The sequence below is a fragment of the Drosophila bipectinata genome, chromosome XR (assembly GCF_030179905.1).
Source record: "Drosophila bipectinata strain 14024-0381.07 chromosome XR, DbipHiC1v2, whole genome shotgun sequence".
NCBI classification, from domain to species: Eukaryota; Metazoa; Arthropoda; class Insecta; order Diptera; family Drosophilidae; genus Drosophila; species Drosophila bipectinata.
Window position 1 is genome coordinate 227,061 of NC_091735.1, and position 19,378 is coordinate 246,438.

The 19,378-nt window shown below is 46.5% G+C and overlaps 1 protein-coding gene and 1 pseudogene across 1 annotated transcript in view; one reads left to right on the forward strand and one right to left on the reverse strand.

The window, feature by feature from the left end:
• LOC108128205 (EF-hand domain-containing family member C2-like) overlaps window positions 1-19,378 on the forward strand; it is a 249,911-nt gene that overhangs the window by 33,956 nt on the left and 196,577 nt on the right. The window lies entirely within an intron of this gene.
• On the reverse strand, window positions 1,986-8,115 carry LOC138925689 (uncharacterized; annotated as a pseudogene).

Genomic DNA, 19,378 nt, shown 5'->3' on the forward strand with positions numbered 1-19,378 from the left:
TTAAATATATAATTTCCGTTTCGGAAATTCGGAATTACCGCTTTCGCACAAGACTAAACATGTTGTTTTTGTTGAGATTCCATACTTTTGATTTTTTAAATTTAAAAGTTAGTCAATGTTGAGTTGAAAGAGGTAAGTAGCAGATACAATATAGTCAGGAAACTCGACCATAACCTTGTTTTGTGTAAATTATTATTATACCCTTGCAAAGGGTATTATAATTTTGTCCTAAAGTGTAAACGCAGTGAAGGAGACATCTCCGACCATGTTGTAGGGGGGCGATGCTGCCGCAAAAAGATCCCAGTGGCTCGAAACAGAAAGAAGTCGGGGGCGTCGTGAGGTTAGATTCAAGGCGCATTCAGCTTTATTCGCTGCATACATGGGACTAAAAACTTAACTTAGAAAAATAAACGGACGATCGACAACGGCCGATGAGAGTGCATAGTGGGCCGAGCGCGGATGCGCTTTTAAGCTCAGCTTTGCGGCACAATGGCCATTCACCTAAACATCCCGCCCCCCCTTGCAATCACTCGGGTCACAACAGATCCCTCGTCGTTACGGCTGGTGACAGGCTCCGGACACGACCCATCCAAAAATGGTGCTCTGGGGCACTGGCAGCCCGTCTTGGATCTTTAGTAAGCCCGGATGCATGATACGCGGCCCAGGAAATATCATGTACATATCCGCGGCTAGGACAACGGAGATCGTCGTTGGCAGATAAAACCGCTCATCCGCCAATGTCACGCCTCGGAAGTTGGCACGCACCGCCTCGCTCAGCTCTTGGGACGGCGTACGAACGCGCACGTGGGGCTCGATCTTGAACAGCCGAACACTATCATTGGTTTTGGATCCCACGGTGGCCGAACAAACTTGTTCGTCCCCCACGCTGGTAGTGGGCAGACGAAAACACGCCGCTAGCGATGCTTCAATGCAGCTCGAGGGAGTACACGGGTCGATGAAGGCCCCCGTGTCGAAGATCCGGGTCCCGGTGTCAATGCGCACTAGCGCAGTCGGCAGCACTTTGACGCTGTTCCGTTACAGCAGCGACGATAGGGTGGTCGCAGCGGCCGCGACCTGCGGGGGCCCTCGACGAAAGGCGGAAAATTGCCTAGGCGCGGATGACGCGGGCGGACGAGCGGTGGACGGCACCCGATTAGTGGCGGACGAAAGCCGTGGAGCGCCGGACGACTGCCGGCTAGTGGCGGAGGAATGCTCGTAGGCCAGGCAGCTGGAGCAGTACCGGTTCACGAGAACCGCCCGGAGCCGCTTCTCGGCACTAGGACGTGGATCTCGGCAATAAGATGGATCCCACAGCAGACTCGGCATCGGTAGGATTGTATACCTCGAGTACATCTGCTCTCCAGTGACTGGGCGCTGCGTGGGCGTGCCGACATCGTGATGACTGGCGGAAATATGATGAAGGAACAAAACAACGTTATCCAAATTGGTGTGAATTACGACTTGGAACTACGGGCAGAGCTACGAGACAGCATTGGAACAGGAACATTGGAGCGGAAGAAATTTTAATTACTGTGGGTAGGCGGACGCTTCCAACGGAAGAAGCACGACCTTAGCAACGGGCCGCTTTACGAGCCCTCGCGCGGTGCGGATGTCGATCACGCGGACATGGCCATCAGATCCGGGATACACCGCGTCAACCCTGCCTAAACGCCACTCATTGGACGCAAGGTTGTCCTCCTTGATGACGACCATATTCCCAACGGAGGTCCTCGTAGGGGCTCGCCACTTGTTTCTCTTATAGAGCTCCTTGAGGTACTCCTCCTTCCATCGCAGCCGAAATTGCTGCTGAAGTGCCTCAAGAGGTGTTGCCCTTTATCTCGGGCTCGATCGGGGCGAGAAGTGGGCCTCCCACAAGAAAGTGCCCGGGTGTAAGAGCCAACAGATCAGCAGGGTCTTCGGACATTGGCGCGAGAGGCCGCGAATTCAGGCACGCCTCAATCTTCGCCAGGAGAGTAGCCAGCTCCTCAAAGGTGTATTTTCGCGTGGCGGCGGACTAGAACAAGGTCTTGAAGCTCTTGACGCCTGCCTCCCACAGGCCCCCCATGTGCTGCTTCTTCTTCTTCAAGAAGAAGCTGCTGGTGACCATAGGCACTGGTCACAGCCCCTTTTAGGCTCTAGAGAAAATCGCGAGTCAGCTGCCCCCACAAAGGTCTTCCAGTTGTCCGACTGCACTTGACGGGGCATCCTCTCCGGGACACGAACCGTGCGAAAGCCGCCAGAAATTTCTCGGTCGTAAGGTCCGACGTAGGCTCTAAATGGATGGCCTTAGTTTGGAAGCACACAACACCAACACATAACCCTTTGTGATGAGACAGGCCCTCCCCGTATAGTTTTTTATCTCGAAGGGACCGGCATAATCCACACCGGTGTACGTGAATGGGCGCGAGAAGGACGTCCGTTCCTTGGGTAGCTCTCCCATGAGTTGCGTTTGCAACTTCTTCTTGTGGGTGACACATACTATACAAGAATAGACGACGGACTTGACCAAATTCCTCACCCTTGGAATCCAGAATTTGGCCCGGATCAGATGGATCATCAGCTGACTGCCACCGTGCAGCGTGATGCGATGTGTAAAATGAACCAGGAATCGAGACAGTTAACAGTCATACGGAAGGATAATAGGGTTCCGTTAGTCATATTGGAGAAGTTCAGAGGACGTGACCCGGCCGCAGGCTCTCATAAGGCCTTGCGAATCCACGAAGGGGTTCAGATTTTGAATCGGACTGGATGCCGATATTGGACGCTTTTCGCTTAAGCAGCCCATCTCAGAGACGAAGTGTCTGCGCTGAGTGACGGAAACTAGAAGACGTTCAGCCGACCTAACCTCATTAGCGGTCAGGTGCTCTTCAAACGAGGGTCGAATCTTCCGCGCGCGCTGGATGAAGCGATTAACATAGGCAAGGACTCGTAATGTCTTGTCGAGTGTGAAAAAACGCTCAAGGAGATCTTCGGGGGGCGCTTTCGCGACATGGACCTTGACTGCTCGCTTCTCGAGTTCAGTCGCGGGGGCATCATTGCCGTGAGTGGGCCAGTCGCTGCGAGGCCTCTGCAGCCAGTCAGGACCGTGCCACCACAACTGGTTATCTGCAAGATCTTGGAGAGCTACGCCCCGGCTAGCGAGATCCGCAGGGTTCTGCTCGGAGCGAACGGGCACATGTTCTGCACGTCGGTGAACTGGGTGACCCGGTTGGCCACGAACGTTGTCCACTGGCACGCTGGCTTATGCAGCCACAAAAGGACAATAGTTGAGTCGGTCCAACAGTATAGGGCAGACGCGGCCCCTGGCATTTGTGGCAGAACGGCGGTGGCCATCTCGGACAACAACAAGGCACCGCACAGTTCTAGTCGAGGGAGCGATACCGTCTTAACTGGGGCCACTCGAGTCTTTGCAGTCAGCAGGGTCACTATTACCGTGGACCCAACATCGACACGAACGTAAATTGCTGCGCCGTACGCCTTCTGTGAAGCGTCGCAGAACCCGTGGTGTTCGACCTTTAGGTGTGGTCGGAACGCGACCCATCGAGGAACACGAATCTGATCGAGCACCGAGTAATTCTTTAGGAAGTCAACCCATCGCTGACAGAAGTCTTGAGGGAGGGCGTCATCCCACCCTAGATCCAGAAGCCAAATGTCTTGCATGAACATTTTTGCCCGAACAATGAAAGGAGCGAGCCAACCTGCTGGATCGAACAATTTGGCAATTTGGGAGAGGACTTGGCGCTTTGTGAAAACCGAGCCGGAAGTCAATTCTGGCGGGACAAAAAAGAATTCATCAGTCGTCGCTTTCCACCGCACGCCGAGTGTCTTGGCCGTGCTCTCTGCATCGATGTCGAGAAAGTCAGCACGAAGACGGTGGTCGATCGGAATGTCGGCCAGGATTGCCTTGTTATTCGACGTTTATTTCCTAAGTGGGAACCCTGGTGACTCTAGGGCCCCTTTCAGCTCCCGAATCGAAGCTTGGGCTTCAGTTTTGGAGTCCGCCCCCGCGAGAACGTCATCAACGTACATAAACTGCCGGATAATTTGGCTTGCCTGCGGATACTTCGACTCTTCGTCGTCAGCGAGCTGTCGCAGCACCCGGATCGCCAGGAACGGGGTACAATTGACACCGAAGGTGACCGTTTTCAACTCGTAGTCGCGGATATCCCCACCGGGATTGCGAAACAAAATACGTTGGAGCGGAGAATGCTTGGGGTCTACCCAAATTTGCCGATACATCTTCTCGATGTCGGCGTTGAAGACAAACCTAAAGTATCGCCACTTTAGGATTTGAATCGTCAGGTCGGATTGTAAGACCGGGCCCGCGTAAAGAATGTCGTTCAGACTGGTCCCGTTTGCGGACGGGCTCGAAGCATTGAAGACCACTCGCACCTTGGTGGTCGTGCTTTCGGGCTTGAAGACGGCATGATGTGGAAGATAGTAGGTAGCGGAATTGCTCGCGGGAGAGACCTCGGTCATGTGGCCTAAGTCGATGTACTCCTGAATTACCGAGTCATAGCGGGCCTTAAGGGGCGGGTCCCTCTTCAGGCGCTGCTCATTACGCAGAAACTGAGCAAGGGCAAAGGACCGTGAAGCCGCTAGCTCGGAACCCTTCTGCCCGGGGTCGCGTAAAGGGAGCGTCACAACGTACTTGCCACACTCGTCTCTTTTCGTCGTCTGGACAAAATTGTGCTCGCAAACTGAATCCGATTCCGAACTTATCGGTGTGGGCACATCTTCCACCTCCCAAACTTTGGTGAGGAGCTGACCCAGTGAGTCACCGAGGCTGGGGGCCACTCGTGTGGAAAAAACGGACACGCTGCGGGGATTGGCTGGAGATAATGGGCCTGTCAGCACCCATCCAAAAATGGTCTCCTGACCGAGAAGCGACCCGCATATGTAAGCCTTGGCATTACCGAGGAGAATGGACGGAAGAATGTCAGCTCCTATTAATACATCGACTTGGGAGCTCTCAAAGAAGTTGGGGTCCGCCAGGGAATGTCGAGCAGCCCCTTCTCGCGGAATCGGGTATGATGGCAGATTTCCTGCCAACTGCGGCAGAACGTAGGCCGCAGTCTCTAATTGTAGCCCGGGTCTAGACGGCGACCGAATAGGGAAATGGCACAATTTAGTAGACTGCGCGGAAATGGTCTGATTAACGCCGAAAACTTGACAAAGTTGAACAGTCGTTCCGTTATGAAAGTCGCTTTGGAGCCTGAGTCTATCAGTGCTCGTGCCAAATGGCACACGTTGATAAGGGCCGTGCCCAGTAGGACGGCTCCTGACCCGGAAGCTGGTCCGACTGGTCCTCTGAGCCATTTGCTGGATGTATATATATATATATATATATATATATATAGCCGTTTAAATATACATGTATAGATCGTCGTCATTTGTTTTTTTCGAACGAGCACTAAATTTTCGTTACTTGTCCATGTGTCCTTGTTACTTTCCGTGCCTCCAACGCTGCTTCTACTCCGCATCAGGCAACATCCGCCTACAATCTGAGCAAACCTCGTCTCCTTTTGGGTTTTTTTTTGGTTTCTGAAGTTTTCTTTCCACATTCGAATTCTGCCGCACACGACTTTCCTTTCGACATCAGCGCCATTAGTTCCCACTTGTTCCTTGTAATGGCATTTCATCCGCGATCTCACCGTTCTCATCACATTAGTGCGACCGGCCACCACTTCGTACGAGGCGTCTGTTGCGCAAGTCAGTCGACAAGCGCTGACCAGCGAATTGGACTCTGAGAATGCCCACGGGAGACGACAAAAAGCCGCGTCCGATCCCAACCATCCGTTTGGACAGATCTCAATCCGCATATCCGCGGACGACTCTGTTGAAGCCTAAGGCGACTTGTGCCATTCCAAGGGCATTGAGTGACAAATACGTCAATACAATCCCAGGTCCTTCACAAAGGCAGACTCGCTAAGTTGCAAGTGTGGTACTTCGAAGTGCGGTCGAAGTGGCGCTGAAAAAGTTCATCGCTACAACAGATCGAATTAGCCAATTTGAGGCTAACATAAATACTCCGGGCGCCCCAGAAAGGGAAATAGGCTCCCAATACATGTGCGAAGTCCATCGGGTCCAAATTCGGGCACTGTGGGAGAAGGTGCAGAAGAGCTATGAGAGCTGCTCCTATTTGCTAGCCGTGTCCGACGACAATGCGGCCACCTCGACAGTGCTGGAATCGAAGTACAGCTACTGTTACTCCGTCTATTCGATTGCCCAGCTTCGGGAGAAAATTGCTGCCTCCAGCGGGTGATTATCTTCGGTGGCCCACCTTCAGAGACTTGTTTACGGCCATTTAAATCCAAAACTCGCGGCTCACCCCGGTAGAGAAGTTGTTCCACTTACTGTCCAAAACAAGTGGTGATGCCCACGCCATTGTTTCTAAGGCTCCGCTCCGCTTACCCATGAGGGGTTTGTCGCCGCGTGGCAAAGCCCCACTGACCGCATTGAGAGCCGGCGGCTATTGGTCAATAGCCAATTGAAGATCCTTTTCAACATCCAGGCTATTGCTCAAGAGTCCGGGGTCGCGCTGAAGGAGCTGCAAGCCACCATTCAGAGATGTCTGACAGCCCTAGAAATATCCTCCATCAATGATGAGGCTTGGGACTGTCTCCTGGTATTTATGATTTTGTCAAAGCTCCCCAAAATCACACTTTCTATGTGGGAGCAATCCGTACATAATAAGGCCGAGATTCCAACATGAAAGTAATTAGATAACTTCCTGACAGAGCGCCATCGCACTCTAGAGGCCATCGACGACGTCAGGCCTAGCGGCTCCGTGCAATTTCCGCCAAGGTCGGGACTTCCTACTGCCCCTGCCGGAGGCTCACTTCATACGAGACTCGAGTGGTTCCGGGCCAAAAGGGCTGCAATCTCTGTTCGAGGGAGGACCACCTAATTCGCTTATGTCCGCGTTTCCTAGAAATGGATGTAAATGGGCGCTCTGACTACATAAGGAGGAAGCAGTTATGTTTAAACTGGGGTGCACCATCCAGGCACGAGCACTGATAGACTCAGGCTCCAAAGCGACTTTCATAACGGAACGACTGTTCAACCTGGTCAATTTTCCCTTTAAGACGATTCACGCACAAGTTTCCGGCCTTAATCAGACCATTTCCGCGCAGTCTACTAAATTATGCCATTTCTCCATTCGGTCCCCCGCAGCGTGTCTGTTTTTTCCGCACGAGTTGCCCGCAGCCTCGGTGACTCACTGGATCAGGGAGAGGTGCCCACACAGATCAGCTCAGATTCGGATCCAGGTTGCGAGCACAATTCTGTTTCGACTCCTTCTTTAATTTACGCATCACGCTGCACGGTGGCAATAAGCTGATGATCCGTCTGATCCGGGCCAAATTCTGGATTCCAAGATCATATTCAGCACGATGTCGCCACGCCTACGCAACGCCCAGACACTAGAGAGCGGATGTACTCGAGGTACAAAATCCTACCGATGCCGAGTCTGCAATGGGATCCATCCATTGAAGAAGTGTCGGCTCTTCCTACGCTTTAGTGCCGAGGAGCGGCTCCGAGCGGTTCTCGTGAACCGGTATTGCTCGAGCTGCCTGGCCCACGAGCACTCCGACGGATCCTGTTGGCGTGGGGACGGCTGTAAGACGTGTGGTCAGGATCACCACACGCTGCTGCACCCCGTGACCGAGGAGCACCGGTCACGGAGCGCGGGAGACAGTTCACGGGGTGTCTTGCTCTCTCGTCGGCCATCGTCCGCCAACTCCCGGCGCGGTTCGGGTACTTCTCCCGATCCACGGCCATCGACTTCCCGGCGCTCGTCGGAAACTCTCGGCATTCTTCCTGCCCGGCAGTCGTCAAGCGCTCCACTGCTTTCGTCTGCCACTTTCCAGCACTCACAAGCCGATCTACGGCCACCGACTTCCCGGCGCTCGTCGGCGACTCCTCGGCATTCTTTCGCCACTGGCCGACAGTCGTCAAGCGCTCCACCGCTCGTCCGCCCGCGTCATCCGCGCCTAGGCAATTTTCCTCTCGTCGAGGGCCCCCGCAGGACGTGGCCGCTGCGCCCACCCTATCGTCGCTGCTAAAGCGGAGCAGCGTCAACAGCAGGACCCGGATCTTCGGCAGGGGCGCCATCGTAAACGGGTCCTCGAGCTGCAGTGACGCAACGCTAACGACGAGGGATCTGTTGGAACCCGAGTGATTGCAAGGGGGGCGGAATGTTTATGTAAGGGGCCGTTGGGCCGCCGCTCAGCTGAACTTAAGAGCGCATCCGCTCTGAAGAGCGCTCCCGCCCTGAAGAGCTCATCGCCCCTCTTTTGCGGCTACAACGCCCCCCTACAACAGTATCTTTATATAACTTTTATATATATATGTATATGTATAAGTTATCTTGTAGTCGGTTGCTCGGCGGTAAGGCTGCTCCAGATCCGGCCGATGATTAGGTGGCACCGGCAGGGTGCTTGATGAATAGTAGCGGTTCAAGATAGGTGCGAATTGGCGGCCGGGCTGCTGGTCCCAGGTGGCCGCTGATGGTGTGCCACCGGTAGGGTGGTTGATGAAGTGTAAAATAAAGTTTATGTCGAGAGGGTGACTGCCCCCCTATACTGTTGGCCTTAAGCTCAGTGGGCGAATGCAAATAATAAGACGGTGATAGCCGGAGTAAAATTTTACGGAGCTAAATGCTCTTTATTCAAATGATTATAAAACAGAACTGAGGAACTTAGCAGTAGGGTGCTTAGCCGGCGGGCCGAATGTTTCGACAACCTGTTGCATCGCGTCTTCTCCTCCACACGAGATGGAGCAGGATGAAAGTGCTGATCAAAAAGCTTACTCCCACGCCGACAGCGATCCAGATGTCCGTTGATCCAGCCGACTTTACTTCGTTTTTGAGGGTTTGGATCGTTTCCAGACTTTGGCTGTTGATCCTCTGAAGCATTGGCATACTAAGCACGTGGTTATACCCGATAATGTTTAGCAGAGGGGAGGCCGCCACGCCCGCAGTCTTTCTTATGCTTTCGCGCCGGTTCAAGTATTTTGTGCCGTTTACAAAGGCTATTCGCTCAAATTTTATTAGATGCGTGCCATTTGTTTCTATATTGGGGCCGTCATCCGTGCTGACTATTGCCGGACACTCATTGACTATCATTATACCATCGTCTACGTGCGTGTAGACCTCGGGTGCAAGTGTCCTTGGTTGCCAGTTTGCAGAATGCTCCGTACATCGTCGACATGCAATCAGTGATCGCTAAGACTTCTTGGTTGCACTCAGCAACCACGTTGTCCCGTAGTTGGAGAACAGTGTGTTAGTGAGAAACGGGAAAGACGGTAACTTTTTTACATTTAGTAAAATGTCTGACACAAAGTTCTTGCAGTGCCAAAATTTCGTAGCTGGAAAATTTGATACTAATGCATGTTGAATGCTTGCCAATGTTGGCAAGTTACAATGAATAGCGTTGACAACTTTTGGGTTAATGATTGGTCTTAATGTTTCGAAAAGGGTCGATTTTTCCGTGAAATGTATAATATGGCGGGATTTATTTCCGAAAAATATAAAGTATCGCTTTAAGGAATACGTTGCCTCTTCTAGGACTATCTGATTTCTGAAACAATTTAGAGGTTTTTCCGTTGTTTCTATCGTATAAGTGCTAGATTCTTCACTGTGAACTGTTGCACAGTCAGATTCGTTTTCGTTTTGTTGATGTTTTGTCGCGAAAAGGCGTCAACGAAAAAATTTTCTTTGCCCGGTCATCTATAAATGCTTTCCAACATTTTATTTTGTCATTTGGGTTCTTGTCGGAGACAGCGAACTTTAGCGGCTTATGATCTGTGTAGATTCTTATGTCATGAGTCCCATACAGATACTGCCTTAATTTTCCTAGAGCCCAGACTATAGCGAGTAACTCTCTTTCGTTAGTTGCGTAACGGGTCTCGCAGTCTTTAAGGGTTCTGGATATCATCGTTATGGGTTTTTTGTCTTGCGACAGTACTGCCCCAATGACGTAAGCTGACGCATCGGTTGTCAGATCGAACGGTTTCTTAAAATCTGGGTATTTGAGGGTGACATCTTCTGATGCCAAAATGTTTCGAAGTCTATCGAACGCGTCTTTTTGCTGATCGTTAAAATTTATTGGTATTTTTCTAGACATGTATTTACTTACGGAACCGTTTTCTCCCTTAAGGAGGTTAGTTAGTGGCCTGGCTATTGTAGCGAAATCTTTCATAAAACACCTATAAAGCTGGCAAGTCCTAAAAATGATCTTAGTGACAATAAGCTTGTCGGTTCTGTGTATTCCTTAATGGCTGCCTTTTCAGGGTCAGTTGTAGCCCTGTTTCGGGTTACTACAAAGTCGAGGTATTGGACACTTTCTTTAAAAAAATGGGTTTTCTCCTTCGAGATGGTCATATTGGCTCATACTGACATGCTCTTTTTCGTTTTCCGAAAAGATTTTGACATCGTCGACATAGACGTAACACGACTTCCCTATCTGCTCTCTCAATACGTCATCGTCACCCTTTGAAAAAATGCTATCAGCATTTTTTAATCCAAAAGGCAAACGGCAGAATTTATACTTGCCTCCGTTGACTGAAAGTGATGTTTTTTCGCAATCTTGTTCCGCGAGGAAAATTTGGTGATAACCAGATTTTAAGTCTAGAGTTGTAAAATATTTGGCTTTGCCAAGGTTTGCCAGTATTAACTCGATTCTTGGTAATGGGGTATTTATCAGGAATGATTTTTTCGTTTAGTTTCCTGAAGTCGATTACCAAACGCTTTTTTCTACCACCTGTCTCATGTGACTCTTTTTTATCGACCACTCAAGTTGGATTATTATACGGTGATCTCGAAGGGGTTATAATATTAGACTTCAGTAGGTCTTTTATTTCTTTATTAACAAATTCTGCGACACCCATTGGGTGCGGGTACGCTTTAGAGTACACTGGGTTGTTATTCTTGCGTTAGCAAGTCGAAGCCTATGATCTCGTCAAATGTTGTTAGGGAATCTAATATGAAAAATGGGGAAGTTGTTCCTAAGACACTTATTTGACACTTTTTATTTATGCCGTTGGACCCGTGAATTGTATTCACGCGAAACCGTGAGGCTACTGGCGTTATGTTTTTAAGCTCTTTTACGGACTTTATATAACTTTTCGCTGCCCCTGTATCAATAAGAATTTTTAATGTTCTCCCAGCCAACCGTCGTTCGATGAACGGTAGCCGGGACCGCTCTCTAAAAAATTGAGAAGCTCATGGGAGTCGACCGAGTCGCTGTCGTCTTCGATTGCGCTCATCGCGGCGACCGCAGCATTCTCATACTCTTGGTCTTTGGCACTAGCGGTCTTCTCGATGTTGTTAAGCCGCTGACGCCTTTGATCAGTTATTCTATCGGAGGAGTTGGGTCTTTTTGAATTTTTTGCCTGCATATTTTGAGGTTGTGATACATTTTGGTTTTGTTTAAGATGTGGCTGTTGCTTGGACTTAGAAGACGATGGGTTCCAGTCCATGGGTCGTGCGGTACTGAGTCTTACGAAAGTCAGAATTCTGTGTCTTCTGTTCCATTGCCCTAGCATAAGATGCCGCGAACTGGCTTCTTTCGATGCTGGCTTCAGCCCCCCTAGCTAATGCCAATGCCGAAGGAAGGTCTTTTGGCTGTGCCAGGCAATACGACTGCTCTCAGTTTTTTTTTTAGGCCTGAGATAAACACATGTAGGGCGTCCGCCCTTATTTCATTGTTGAGCAGTGTGGCTCTTTCAATGTCATGGGACATGACAATTTTGTTCGTGACGAGGGTTAGCCTACAGGGGCAGCGAAAAGGTATATAAAGCCCGTAAAGGCTTTCGTCACTTTGGCGAACTGCCTCAAGCTGTTGTCGCAACAGCCTCAACGAAGTTTTGTCTGCGTAGAAGCAGTCTAATCTTGCCAGAATTGCATCGAAATTAAGTACAGTGTTGTGTGGTACCAGCAACGCTCGCGCTGGGCCCCTAATTTTATTCCTGATTATGGTAACGGCTTGATAATGGGCACAGCTTCCCTGGTAAGGTTTAAAGAGTTCGTATCTGCCACGGACTGCCTTCCCGCTACATACTCGTCTTACTCACCGTTAAAATCTGGTACTGACTTAATAACGTGGAGCGGTATGTCGCATGGGGGTGCTCCTGGCTGTGCTGAGACTCTTTGGTAGGCCTCCACCTGTGGGGTCTCCACGCGCATGTTTTGTAACTGTATATTAACGGAATTTATTTGAGCTTTAAATTCAGCTAGGAGCCTAGCTTCCTGTTGCGCTAAGGCGCCCTGGATAATGTTTTGTAATTCATTCGCGTTCATTATTTTTTCTTTCTCTTCGATTTGAGCCTGTCTTAGTCTAAAACCCCGGATCTCTTCTTCTACACTATCACTCACGACTTCATTTTTAATTTCTCTATACGGACCTGGAAAGTTCATCAAAAACTTGAACTTATGCCACATAATTCATCATAATTATTTTCGCCAATTATAAGGCGAACTTTTATTGTATGCAACTTGGTGTATGTTTGTTGGAGCCGTATATTAATTAATCAGCCCACTTACATGTTTTTCTTTAAAATTTTGAGGGTCGCTAGTTTATTTATTTCGTTAGGCGCCAGTTATCTTGTAGTCGGTTGCTCGGTGCTAAGGCTGCTCCAGATCCGGCCGATGATGAGGTGGCACCGGCAGGGTGCTTGATGAATAGTAGCGGTTCAAGATAGGTGCGAATTGGCGGCCGGGCTGCTGGTCCCAGGTGGCCGCTGATGGTGTGCCACCGGTAGGGTGGTTGATGAAGTGTAAAATAAAGTTTATGTCGAGGGGGTGACTGCCCCCCTATACCCCTGACCTTAAGCGAATGCAAAAAATAATAAGGCGATAGCCGGAGTAAAGTGCTCTTTATTCAAATGATTATAAAACAGAACTGAGGAACAGTAGGGTGCTTAGTCGGCAGGCTATAAAAACACCAAAGTTATAACCTTTCCGATCAATCAATTATATGGCAGCTATATGATATAGTTGTCCGATCTGGCTGATCTTAACATATTATTTTAGAAAAAAACTAAAAATATTTTGTTCCCATTTTCAAGTCTCTACATCAACTAGAAGTATTTTTTGCCGCTCTCTCCATACAAGCCGGACCACTTTGAATTGGTTCCTCAACCTTGTTGAGGCATATCTAAAGCTTTGCTTAGCAGATGGCGATCTGTGCAATTGCTACTCTCCACGTAAGCGTCTTTTTTTTGATTTTCAGATTTGTATTCATTTGTTTGAATTGTGTATTTGTAGTTTGAGGTGCTGAAGCTCGAGCTGCAGAGATGAGTACAGACTCCAGTGAATTAACAAAGCTGTCGATGTTTACTTCATCGTTAAGATGAGGACTTTGCTCAATTTTTGAGCTAATATACTATTTTTACTTAACCAAATTGGTTTTCTGTAAGGTCAATTTTAATGATTGTTCTAGTGGTCGGTACTCAATATGTTACATTGATGTGATTTTAATGCATTTATTATTAAAAACGAATAGCAGAAAGTAAGCTGAAAGCATGATGTTTCATACGTTTGGCTCGTGCCATGAAATTTTTTCAAACTTTTCAAACATCGTTCAATAGCCGTTGAATGACGTCAACGACGACCCAGATTTACTCAAAAGGGTCATAACTGGTGAAGAATCATGGGTATATGGTTATGATGTCGAAACCAAAGCCCAATTGTCCTAATGGAAGAGCCCATGTGAGCCAAGAAAAATTGGCCGAGCACGCAAAACTACTTGTAACCTTTTCGCCTCTCACAACCAAACAAAAAAGGGATTCAATTGAAACTTAGTACAGATGTTAGGTAAGAGTGTACCAACATAACAAAACTAAAAAAATCGATAATCGAAAATATGTTGCCCGCAAAATTTGAAAAGTATCCTTACTTTTTGAACACACCTCATATATACAGAATGTACTTCCACTTCTGCTGATCCCAACATACTTTTCCCGTTGCAAGCTGGCTTTCTACAAAATCCTTGAAAATCTGCAGGCATAGCTTGGCTACGATGCTTTATGATACACTTATGATTAAATTTACTAAGACAATATTTTTACAGCTTAAATTCAAATTTAATATTTTGTGGGATATTCCAGCACTTTAATGACATCCTGAAGTCGTCTTGGCATCAATAAAACTAATGATTGCAGATATGATGGATCCATTTTCTCCCATTCCACCAAAAGAGCTGCTTTGAGATCTGGCTTGCTTCCAATTTCGCGACCCCTTATGTTTCTTTCAAGACGATTCCATACGTGCTCTATGGCGTTCAGGTCTGGACTCTGTGGGGGAGGATTTATAACGTGTGGAATGTTGTAGAGAAAAAAAAACCTAAGAAAAAAAATAAAGATGACATCAGCACAGACGAAGACTTAGAACTATAATTACACCCTTTTTTATTCATGCTCCAAAATCACAATGCTCTCATTAATACAGTGATACATAAACAACTAAATCCAATCGCAAATTCTCATAAAAAAAATCCATAGTCAAAAGATAATATCCATTCAAGAAACACACTTACACTATACCGATTAACTACACGCTATACCACGAAAATACTTCGCACTCCTCATCCACAACTCATTGCAACAACAAAATGAACCAATTAACTCCTTTGACTCCACTTCTCTCTCTTTCTCTTAAGCGAACGGTCGTGTTTTTTTTTGAGCGCACTGCGTTAATGATAAATATTGGTAAGCCGGTGTTTACTTACCGGTGTTACTGTGAATCTATTGTGAATCTTTAGATTTGAGAATCTTAACCTCAACGGAGAATTATAATAATCTGAGGAGAATTAATAACACAGTGCGACAAAAAAAGAAAAGTTGGAGGAACTTTTGAAGAGACCTAGTAGGAATTGTTCATTAGGTCGAGTATAGTATAAAACCATGTTTGAAATTTTTCATACACCCTCAAATCTTGATTTATTTCGAAAAAACGGTTTTTCGAAAGTGTTTTGCTCTTAAAAATTCCTGAACGCGCAATTTTAGGCCGATTTTCAATTTTTTTATGTTTTTCAATAGTTAAATGTCGTAGCGTAAAAAAAATACATCTTCAATTTATTTAAACAGAAAGGACACAAATTTTACAAAAGAAACTGACTTTTTTGAATTTTTGTCACGTTTTTCAAACTTTGACGCAATTTTTTCGGTACAACTTCCAAGAAATGGTATCATTCTTAACACATATTAATATTTTCTCATTAATCCTGAATAAAACAAGACCAATTTCATTACGAAATTATGAAAATTGTTGAAGTTATTACGCTTTTCCCAAAACAAGTCAATTCAAATTCGAGCGCACCGTAACAGTATGTAAGTACCAGTATGTAAGTTAACAGAAAGATAGAAACTCAATGGAAGATTATTCTTGTCAGTCTTATTTTTATTGATTTCACAGCTTTTATCAATGTTTAAAAATGCTAAAAATGTTTGCATGATCTTTTGCGTTTATAAGAAGAGTCATCAGTTTCACGTTTAAGTGACCAGCGAACCGTTTTTTTCACAAACCGTTTTTTAGTAGTTTCTGAAATTTGTGTCTCATCACAAGGCATAATGTGTGATAAGCACAATAACTTTTGTTACGCTTGCGGTTTATTTGTTGATAAGCTACATCGGTTTAAGTTAAGAACAAATAAAGCTATAGTTAAAGCGTTCAACCTCTTAAAATTGGGGTATATGAAGCAGTTCGTTAAACGACTCGATAAAAACAGCGAAGCTTTTTTACACCTGAAACTTGTTTTCCCAAAATTGAGCGACGCCAAGATTAAAGAGGGTATTTATAAAAAAATCCATACACCACATTCTTCAGAAAAAATGATCCAAATTTATTTTTACATTTCTATCATGAATTACAGGAGTTTTCATTGGACCGCAGATTCGTAAGCTTATGACTGATGAGAACTTCGTAAAAAAATTGTACCCAGTAGCGAAAAGAGCTTGGTTGAGTTTCATTTCTTTGTGCCACAACTTTCTTGGAAACGAAAGAAGTTCAAATTACATAGAGGTTGTAGTGTACTGATAGTAACCGTTACGGTCGGCGTTCACCCTGGGATCGACGATAGTCTTTGCCCACGGTGTATAGGAGATTTCGGAGTCGTGCACTTCTAGCGTTGCTCGGTTCTAAGCTCGTCGGAACGGTGGGGGTTCTTCCTTGTCTCCTATGTAACACCACTCTACTCTAATAATTATGTAAGTGCACTTTACTGTTCGTTAATGATCGGGAAAATAGTTGAAATGGGACTTGTTGGAAACGGACGGACGTCGGGTTGCATTCAGGAACAGAGAAACTGCCGTTTGATCAGGGTGGCTAAGGTGTTATTTGCTCCCCTTTCTTTACCCTCCCTACCTTGATACCTCGATATTGATCTATGGGGTATCCCTTGTGCAAATGTTCTCTATAGATTCAAACGACTTCGGAGGTGACTGAAAACCGCATCACAAAAGCAACAGACCCAGATAATAACCGTCTATTCCATTATAATAAGTTCTCTCTTTAATATTAAATTCAAAATAAACTTCATACGCAGTTGCGCCATAACAAAATATCGAAATTATAACTCAAAATTAAAAAAAAAATTGTAAAATTCAAAGATTGTATCAGCTTCATCTTACGTTATCTTATTCTATCTGCCACACCGATAGTCACCGGTGTCACTTATAAATATATATATACAGAGCTAAACATTTACGTTTGTTTTTACGGACTTACGCTCGTTTCCGGCGATGCAGGTTCGTTGGGCCCATCGAAGATGCAGATTCCTGTAAAAAGGTCGCGTCTCGTGTTACAAGTAAAGGAATGAGGTGGCTGTGTGGCGCATGTGCAGTTACATTTAGATACTAAATAGAAATAGAAATTAACCTAGATAAATGTCTCTTAAACTCTTAATACTAAATTCCAATTAATAAAACGTGTTAAACTTCTCTTATCCTAGTGTGAGCTTGGTCAGTGCTGGGATCAGTTCTGAATGTGAGCCATTGTGGGAAATGTGGAATAGCGGTACGAGGTCGGAGCAACAATTTCACGGCGTGGTTTAGCAGTTTGGATTACGCCGATACACACGGATGAGCCAGTTTAAGATTGGCTGCTTCGCTTAGCGCCTGTTTCGTCACCAGATTGGGGTTAGTTGGCACGTGTGCTCGGCTCCTCATCCACGTGATCTCTCTCTGTCCTTCTCCTACTCTACCTTTCGCCGCTTCCTCCTACCGACCGGTTGCCTTTGTATTTGTCAGTGGCCACTTGCCACACCGTAGCAAGGATAGGAATAGCGCGAACGCGCCACGCGACTTGCGCGAGGCTAACCGGCCGGTGGTGAACACTCTGCGGGTCTCCACTGTAACACAAATATGTATGTCTCACTGAACTGTTCACTATCTGTCCCTTATATTTACCTTTTAGCTATTTGTCCACTACTTCTGGTCTTTGCTCAATAACTATAGTTTTGGTCTTTGCTCAAAGACCAATTGGCCAACTACTTGGGCACGTGGCTGCGGTTTCTTATAATTTTTAACTGATTATTCTACAGATATTATTTCGATGCGTCTGTTCCCTTTCGATCGCAAATTCAAATGACCGACAAGTTCTAGGCTAACAATCGCTGCTACGTGACCGTGAAAATCTCCAAAACTTCCAGTAACGGAACCTTTCCTGATCCTTATATCTGGCCCCCAGTTCTCCCACATTGAGCGCGCCAGAAAGAGCGGGTTAGTTTCGTACATCTCCAAGTTGGAGCGAGGCGTCTATATCGCGCTCCCTGTTGCTGAATTCGGCACCCTACCTTTGGGTTAAAGCATTTCCGACTGCCGTTGCGACTAAACTAAAATAATTTCCTTGGGACCCCACAACCACAGTTAATAAAGCCGAAGCTCGTCGAAGGGTGCGTTAACTGAAAAAGGGTCCTGTAGGTTACTATCTGCCTTATTATCTTTTATGTTTTGATATCTTTCAGATGGTAAACGCCTAGGGGTTTCTCCATGTCGCTAACTAATTCGTAATAAATCGGGCTTATCTTCTTCTTAATCGTTGCTTTGATAAACACTGGGGCTAGCTTACTGCTGAACTTCTTCGCCGCATTGCTTTGCGCGAAGCTACGTGCATAAACTGTATCTCCTTCTTTCAACTTTATAGAGCGACTGCGTAAATTGTAAATTTTGGCATTTGATTCATGACACTGATTGATTCTTTTTTTCGCTTTCTTTCGAGCCAACAATAATAAGTCCGGTGTTTTTAACGCTACATCGTCCGTTAAAGCATTTAATTTCTTGAGCAATTCGTAATCTCGTCCGTCTACGATCATTTTCTGACCAAAACATAGGAAATACGGCGAAAAGCCCGTGCTCCGATGCACACCCGCCCTTAAGGATGCACTTATCTGATCGATGTTTGAATCCCAGTTTGTATGATCGTTGTCTATATACGCCCTAATTGCTGCTAGTATAGATCGGTTTACACGTTCGCTCGCGTTAGCTTGTGGTGAATAGATAGCTGTGCATATGTGCTTGACTCCAAACCGAGTTAAAAATGCTTTAAATTGGCCTGACTTAAATTGGGATCCGTTATCTGTTAAAATTGACTTCGGAACACCAAATGTATAAAACACTTGTCTTTCTAGGTAGTCACAGATCCTATCGGAGGTAAACTTCCGCAAAGGCTGTAGGAAATGAAATTTTGTGTTATGATCCAATATGATCAACAATCCAATATTTCCCTTCTTGGACCTAGGGTAAGGTCCTAGCAAGTCGATGTAAAGTTTCTGGAAAGGTCTTTCCGACACTGTGGGTTTCCCTAACGGTGGTCTCAGTATGGTGTTCGCACTCTTACTTGTTTTACAAACGGGGCACTCAGAGACGTAGCTTCGAATCTGAGTTACCATCCCTGGCCAATATAAATATCGCTTTAGCTTCTCGATCATCTTGGCCATGCCAATGTGAGCCGAATCGGGAGGATTGTGACCTCTCGATATCACATCGTCAACTAAGTTGACTGGAACGTACAGTTTCCACGCTTGTTGTTCTTGCACTTCGTCTCCGCTTGATGCTTCTGTCTTTTTGTAAACAAACTGGTCGACTATTTTAAAATCCGGTAACCTGTCTTGATTAGCTCTGATCTGTTCTCGTAACTCTTGGTATTGCGGTGAATTAAACTCTTTGGAATCTAAGTCAATAATAGGTCCACTATCCATTATCTCCTCTATTGTTCCTTCTTCTCTACGCGACAATGCATCTGCTACGATGTTCTTTGAGCCCTTGCGGTGTTCTATTTTCAATTTGAGTCCGCGTAACTTCATAGCCCATCTTTCCAACCGACCCCTCAGGTCTTTCTGCTTCAAAAGCCACCGAAGTGCGGCATGATCAGTGACGACTT